We start from the raw sequence: 8,746 nt of genomic DNA on the forward strand, positions 1-8,746 counted from the left end.
CAAATCGTATTGCAAAAGACTTAGGACTTCAGAGGGACTTCTACTTCCAATATCCCAATATTGTTTGGACAGTGTAGCAGCATGCTTAAGGAGAGCAAGAAAAATACTGTTTCTACCATCTCCTCTCATTTCTAGACAGATGAACAAGTGCCGTGTCCTCAGTGTTTTTATAACACTATATTATCTGCTTAACACTATATTCACATTTTTTACAAGTCATATTTTATTCAAACATGATACTATACTAATTCCATACACAAGCATATCTGACATTTTGTGGCCTTTTTGCATTTCAGAGTTTCAGTGTATGCAGAGAAGCAAATGAATACTCAAACAGACTCTTTTTGCCATATTTGCTTTTCCTGACAGCCACTGATGCAGTTCATTTTGCTGTAGAAGAAAGAGATGTTTGCAAATATCATTTTGGAAAGGGATGTTCTATTGTTCTTTATTAAAGAAAACAAAAAAAAAGTCAGGAAAAAGAAGAAGACATAGTATATGCTATAAAAGAAAATAAAAAACGATTACTTGCAATTTAGAATAATACTTTAACTCTTGGTCAGCCCTGAAGTGGTCAGGCAGGTGGACTAGACGATTTTTGTAGGTACCCTCCAACAGAAATATTCTATTCTATTCTATTCTGTTCTGTTCAATTCTATTCTAATGTGTCCAAAGTAGCACCAAAAAAAAAAAAAATCAGTTCAGCACTAACATGCCCAAATTTAGACAATTTCACGTGAGCTACATCTTTCCATTATAATCAACAGCAATCACACTCAGCTGAGCCAGAGGGCCGTTCATCACAACCTAGATTAGACTCACAGAGATCAGTTTGATCACTCAGGCAGACACCTTGCTTTAGCCAGTTTCCACAGTATCCTGCTGGCTCTCAGATGCCACTGCAAAGGGCATATTTCCCTGCCTGTTTTAAAATATATGCTAGCCCCACGCTAGCCCCACGCATGGGTCTTATGTACCCTCTTTCACCTGGAACGACACTAGGACTCTACATGATGGTGACAGAATCATGTCTGGAAAGAGGGATACAGTTGCCTTACTGTCATCTCCCACAAATGCTTCAGGATGTCAAAGGCAACCAGGTATGACAAGGGACTTAAGGGAGACTGACACTTTTCTTGAATGACAACTACAGTTCAAGAATTTTATTCTGTGAAGTCCAGAGATGTAAATAGTCACAACATAAAAAAAAATCCATGATAAAAAGTTCTTCATGATATCCATTAAAAAATAATTCTGATGCATTGTTTAACACAATGCCATTTAGCTCATCCTAAATAATGGGGGGGTTATAACTTCACAATAGTGAAATGACTTTTTCAGTGTTACAACAGAAGTAAAAGGAGAACTCCAGTCACCTGACTCAGTCACTGAACCACAATTAATTAAAAAAAAATCAAACAGCTGTTCCAGTCATATTGCCCCTACCTGGCTTCAGGTCAGAAAAGTCAGTAACCATGTGAACCCATTTCTGCCTGAGAGTAGCTTCACTGAAAACACTTTGCATGAAAAGTTTCACTGAATTCAAATGACAGCTGAATTACTGACTGTGCAGGGCAAGTATTTATTTTTAATATACTGTACATGCACTGTGGTCTCAGTTTAGCACGTTCATCCTGAGAGGATCTAATTTAATTATTCTCTTTTATATTTATGGCACATTCTCTGGCAGTGTTATCTTCCAAATACTCTAACATCACCAGTATTATGCCCAGCTATGTCAGGAATGAATCAGAAGCCATGTTAAGACTTGTTATGTCAGCTTAAAAATTCATGTTATCCACTACTTGAATATTCACAGAAAGTCTCAGTGCACTTTTTCTTTAATTAAATTAAATTCTGAAGGTTTCTCAGTAGAAGAGAGAATGCTTCAAGGCAGAGAAAATAGGGCCAGGCTTATCAAGCCAAAACAATCGTTATTCTGAATCTTATACAAGACTTATACAATTTGGTCATTCCCCAAATCTTCCCAAAATTCCTAAATTTCTAGAGAAATACTGCCATTTTAAACCAAAATGACTTAGCCAAATTTATTCCTACTATAATGACAATGAAGTAATGAAATCAGTTTTAATAAGCCAATTAAGCCCAACATTCATTGATTTATAGAGTGAAGATTGAAGGCCCCAACATAATGGATGGATTCCGATGTCATTTAACAAAGCTGGCAAAAGTTTTGTGATTTTATTTCTGCTTATTCACTAGAAGATAGAGCTAAATTAACTCCTTAATCTGCATATTTTATTTATGCATCTAAATAGCTCCACCTTCAATATAGTGTCTGAGCCCCTCCTTGTATTTAAAAACAGAAAGAAAAAAAAAACCACAAAAAAACCAAACATGAAATCGAAACAATAGCAGGCTGTGTCTTTCTTCTTTTTGCATCTGAGGGGGAAAAAAGCTTGATTAGTTTATGGGAAGGGGAGGTTGTTTATTTGCTTGTTTATGTTTGTGTGTGATTGAGTAAATGTCGTGTGCGTATGTTTGGAATTGGCAGGCAGCTCCTTATCTGTGCTGGCAGATATGTCCATGATCTAAAAACAGCCTTTTAGAACTGGCTGCATGTCTTGCTGAACACCAAGAAACAATTTCAGCAGCTGCCTCAGAGCTGAGTCCTTCTGAGACCTCAATGTCCATTTACAGCTGAAAGAAAACATTCTGAACAGCAATGGGAGTGTCTCACCCGCTGATACCAATCCTCATTCTGTCCATCTTCCCCAGCTGGGCAGTATGTTATCTATTGCACCTACATGATCCATTGTCAGCAAAGGGCAGACATACAGAATATAGTACACCTTGTCCACTAATTCTTTGGCCAGGATTCATCTTACCTAACACTAGACAGCTGCAGGGAGGCTGTCTCCAACTAAGCTGGTCACCTCGGGTTTCCCCTACAGTCACATCACCACTTTTATAGCACAGTCCATCTGACCTATTTTTGGATGACTACTTCAATGTGCAAGGAATTGTGTGTTAAAAGCACGATTACTTATTGTTTGTTTTGTTTTGCTCACTGACTAAGAGAGGGTCTGGAATAACTAATTTGAGATACAACCACTTAAATTTTAATACTATAGTAAATCAGAAAACAAATCACAGAATCACAGAATGATTGAGGTCATCTTGTCCAACTTCCCTGCTTAAGCAGGACCACCTGGAACTGGTTGCCCAGGACCATGTGGCTTTTGAATACCTCCAAGCTTGGAGACTCCAGAAACTGCCTTGGGCAACGTAAGTCAGTGCTTGGTCACCTTCACAGCAAAAAAGTGTTTCCTGGTGTTCAGAGGAACCCTCCTGTGTTTCCCTTTGTGTCCACTGTCTCTGGTCCTGTCACTGGCATCACTGAAAAGAGCCTGGCTCCATCTTCTTTATACCCTCCTTTCAAGTATTCATATAAAAATCCCCCCTAAACCTTCTCTTCTCCAGGCAGAACAATTCCAGCTCTCTCAGTTTTTCCTCATAGGAGAGATGCTCCAGTCCCTTTATCACCTTAGTTACCCTTCACTTCACTCTCTGCAGTATGTTCATGTGCCTCTTGTACTGGGAAGCCCAGAACTGTACCCAGCACAAGTGTGGCCTCACCAGTGGTGAATAAAGAGGAAGGATCACCTCCCTTGACTTGCTGGCAATGCTTTGCCTAATGCAGACCAGTATAACATCCATCAGCTTTGCAGCAAGGGTACGTTGTTGGCTCGTGTAAAACCTGGGCAGAGATTGTAGAGATGTGCTGAAGTCCCCTAGAAATGGATGAAATCAAGTCATTTTGAACACAGGTATCACCAAGTCATTCATTTTGCATGAGCTATATTAAGAAAATAGGTAAGAATATGGTAAGAGAATAGGGGACATAAGCAGCATGTATCCCAGCAACAGCTTCAACAGGAATTCCAATAAACCAACAAGAAAAATGTTCTTTATGAGGCATTACATCTACACATTTTTATGTATCCAGGATCTATTGTTACACATCTGCAGCCACCCCAATTAACAAAGCTGAAGGAGGTATGTCCCATCTGGATCCTGCCTCATACCCTCTCCATCCTCAAGACTTTGACATTCTACAAAGAATCACAGATTTATTCAGCCACAGAAGAGAAAACTTTAGTATGACTACTAGCGGGTCACTCTTTCATATATTCCATTCTTCATTGTATCCTACATTAAATCTACATTGGATACAATAGCAAAAATATAGAAAAGCATTTTTTTATTTTTTTTAATTGTGTCATGTTATTGATTCAAGGTGTGATGAATCATGTCCCTGCGTTGAGCAAGATAACTAGAATCATCAGTGGTACAAGAGGGTGTATCTGAGTTCCTCTATCATATCACCATCCTTGGTGAGTGCTCTAAATTTTTACAATTTTTAAAATTATAGGGAATCCAGGCCAACACCATTAATGTCTCCTGCACTGTTTTAAAGTCGTGACACATCCCATGTGCACTCTTCATAGAAATGAACGAGTTCCCTAATTTTAGGAGGTGTTCCAGGCAGTTTTCTGTGGAACCAGTTATCCACCTGCACCCCAGAAATAGTCAGAAATTAAGAGTTGGACCTTTCTTAACCATTTTTATTACTGTCCTGCATGGGTCCTTCCACAGCATGAAGCTATTATAGATCTCACTCTGAGGCTGTAGCACCTTCCACTTACTGCAGATACTTTTTGGTACGTATTTTTGGATTTTATTCAGGAAGCCTGAGGAACTAGACTCCAGTTCTTTCTGTACCCTTCCAGCTTTTAGAGCTTCTGAGGAGAAAATAAATAAATAAATTTTTAAAAATCATAGACTAGGTGTGGGGCGATATAAGTGTACCATAATACAATAGGAAATAGACTGGAGTCAACAGGAGTCATCCAGGCAATCAATAATCCAAGATCAATAAAATCTAAACTAGTTCTGGTGTATTCATCTGTTAAACATTAACTGAAAAAAACATAAAAAACTACATGGCCCTAGTTATGCTGCCATGGAATCTCCAGCAGGGAAGAATTACGCCCAATGCCTGAAATAATTCCTCCCTTTAACAAGTTGTTTTGGTTTTTTTTTTAATAAATACTTTATAAGTTGCTCTGACATACTCACCAGCACTTACAGCTTTGAGGGTGGAGTCAATTAAAAGATTTCTTTCCACATTCCTTAAATCTGCAGGTCTTTTCAGACAGATTACACTTCAAATGTCCTTAAGATTAACAACAGATTCCAAACTCAAGTTCATTTAAGTACCTCTTAAAATGTTCTGAACCACTGGATTGTCACTTTTTTTACTGGGCTCAATTCGTATATGAAAAGTTGAAATGACTGTTGAATGCTACCCTAATGATCTGAAGCAATAAACCCAAATGAAGTAAGTCATTGTTAGATTCACTAAATTTGATGACAAATTGTACATTTGGGGGTCCTGACCTTACCCACTTGTAATGCAGGAATCCAAGAATATGTTCCATTTACCTGAATAAATTGCTGTAGTTGTCTTAGGTCTGCCTTACAAAAGTATTTTACAGACTTTATTTAATAATTTATAACGTTTAAAATTTTCTTCCCTATTGAAGGAATGAAGGGATCTTTCTTAAAAAAAATTAGTTAGATTTCATATGACTCCATCAGTGCTTTCACTTGTCATGGCTCAGAGCACACACAGCCACTGAGCTGGCTGAGGAAGAGCAGCTGCAGACTGCCTCTACCCTAGGTTGGCAGGAGACACCAAATGACTACAGTAGACATTTTCAGTAAAAGGCTGCAGATGTCTCACCCCTTCCCCTCATGACCAAACTGAAGCTCAGACATTCTCCCCAGACTAGTTTTTCCCCCATTCATAATTTGAGGCAAGAATAGTCTATTAAGGCTGAGGATAGTCTGATCTTTGGCAGCCCAACACTGCAAGAAACGTTCCTTCTGCCATTAGTCTCCCTCTCTCTCTTTTCTTTTTTTTTAATTTTTTTTTTTTTTATTTTAAACCCTCTTCCATGTATTCAAAACTGATCTTCAACTAGGACAGGAGATGTAGGCACAATGTTGTATTAGTATGCAGACTGAAGAACTGATACAAATGTAATTAAATTTTCCTGCTTTTCTACTTACTGGTTCCTCTGTTGATCAAAAGATGGGAACATGCTTCTTGGGCCATGGAATAGCAATAAAAATTTATGGTCACTGGCTATGTACTGTGACTACCAAGTTCATCTGACAATCACTGACTGTCACAACAGAGAGGTGACATGCTCAGCATGCATCATGCTTTGTTTCTAGCTGTGCTTTTACACTTAGGATACTTGCATATTTTGAAAGCTGAGTACTCAGGTTGTGTACTGACTATAGTGTCTGCATACTTTTCTTGGACTGGTGATTTTAATTTTACTGCTTCTACTGGATCATGGAAAAAGGGATGGAAATAAGAGGATCGTCTAGACATACCCCTTCTTCAGGGAAGATTATCCATTTGCAAACAGTTTGGAGACATATTGGACAATTCTGAACACATGCTGTTTGCCATTTCTGAGTATGTACTGCCCTACTGTCTTTAAGAATCATTTAGTAACAAGTCAAACAGTTTAAGTAACAGAAGTGTGCCATATTGATGGTTAGTTGATTTTAATCAACCAACTATGTAAATCTGCCCCCAAAGATACCAGACTGGTTCTATTTTCTTTAAGATTCTTATAAATGGTCTTCTTTGTGTTTAATTCCTTTAATTGCTAGTCAATTCCCTTATCAGTCACAAAATCACTTTATTTAGGGACTTTTATCTTAAGATTTCTTTATTTTGGGAACCTTTATCTTGAACTTTGTAATTGCAATGACAGAACATAAGTGGAAACTTTGAAGCAGCTGGGCTCATGTGCCTTCAGTTCAAAGGCAAGAGAAATACTTGCCACATTACTATATATTAATGCCTTTTTCTTACATATTATGCAAAAGTAAGCATGTTAAAATTCTTTTAACAATATGACCAAGTTTGCCAGGACAAAAGCAGTAACAGATCTATTAAAGGAAGAGACATCTAAAAATATTTTCTCCATGAACAGTTTGCATTGGCAATGTTATTGGAATATCATAAAGTTTGGTTACTCTCTGCTTTAAAAGGCATTCTGCATAGAGATAGCTTGAAATAACATACAAACTAAGGATTTTCATTGTCAGAATTCAATATTCCTGCCTGCAATACTTTGTCCCCATTATATTAGATCATTCTGATCTTCAGAATCTGAGAAGAATGCAAAATAGCTAACTCTGGTTTCTCAGACTTACAGAGACTACCATTTACATAAAACCTCAAAAATTTCACTTGGGCTCAGTGTTCGCACAAAAGTCAATGTGCCTTAGACCCCAGGAAAAGTACCTAAACCCTTACAACATCTTTTAATAATTCACCTCTTTAATAGTTTCTTCTGATAAATTTTCAAGCATTTTCCATTTCTTAATTCTTCCATTTTCCATTTCAGTTAAAATGAGTAAGGGTAAAATTAGCGCAATATTGAGCAGACAATGTAGTGGCAATTCCCATGATGCTCTAATATTCAAGTATCCTGTCACCATTTTGCCCATTTCAGAGGAACTGTATGCAACTGTGAGATCCATTAATGTTATATCCAGAATTTTAAAAACCTAACTGAGAGGATTTTTTCTTCCAAGTGGCCTGAGAGAGATAAATTAACAGGATGTATTGGTTAACCCCATTATAAAACATCACAGTCACTAGAACATTAAACAACTGAGTTATTCTGGAGACTCTGATAACATCTTTGTCCCTATGCATATACTAGTCTAAGCTTTGCCTTGGTATCTTACAAATAAGCTGCATATCTAGAAATATGTCTTGCCTTACATGTTTGGGTTTTTTTCAGCTTAATTCTTCATAACCATAAGGAAAATCACATTTCCCTCTCCTTTTTTGTGACCTAAATCTGTCAAAGAACCTCAGCCCTGTGATATTTATTTCTTCTGAAAACACAAAGACAGAATTGAAGTCATGCTATTGTCAGTTATGGAATGATCACTCTCAAACTTTACCAACTGGTGCTAACTTTTAAAAGTCATCAACATTTTTCAAAAGTTTCTTCTTACTGATAGTTAAAAACAAGTTACAGCACCTCCTGCTCCCTTTTGTGGTTTTTTGTAAGTATTTAAAACTGCAGCCCTTTCACTGATCCCTGGCCTAACAACTATATAAAAGAACACTTCTGCCTCCAACATAAAGGTATTTTGCATGTGACAAAAGCTTCCACCTGTGCATCTGAGAAATTTAAGAATGGTGTTTTACTTCTCTGGATGCAAATGCATTATAACAATTAACAACAATTCCAGCTATCCCTGACTTTTAATGAAGATACAGCACAGTGGTGTGCATGCTAAGCAGAAGGAGGGATGCCCTTCTTCCCTGGGCAGTACCACTACTACGAGCCACACAGCCAGGCAGGAAAACACTTTGCTGCCAGAAACACTTGGTGCTGGCACCGGGCTGACCCTCTGAGAGGGCCAAGCACTAGCACTGGCGGTGGGACGCAGCCATTTTTCCCATGGATATTCCCCATGGAGCAGGTAGGCTCGGAGGTGCATAGGCTCAAAAGTCATCTTTCTGCAACGACCTCGAGAACGGTGCAGGGGATCCAGCACCACGCTCCTACGGCATATTCTGCCCGTCGGCTCCATCTCGCTCTTCCTCCTTCCTTGGGGCCTCAGGCCCTGACGTGACGGGTTGCAAAACTCCCCTGCACAAACACGCAAGAAG

The sequence above is a fragment of the Manacus vitellinus genome, unplaced genomic scaffold, assembly GCF_001715985.3.
Source record: "Manacus vitellinus isolate BGI_N305 unplaced genomic scaffold, ASM171598v3 scaffold_7_pilon, whole genome shotgun sequence".
Taxonomy (NCBI): domain Eukaryota; kingdom Metazoa; phylum Chordata; class Aves; order Passeriformes; family Pipridae; genus Manacus; species Manacus vitellinus.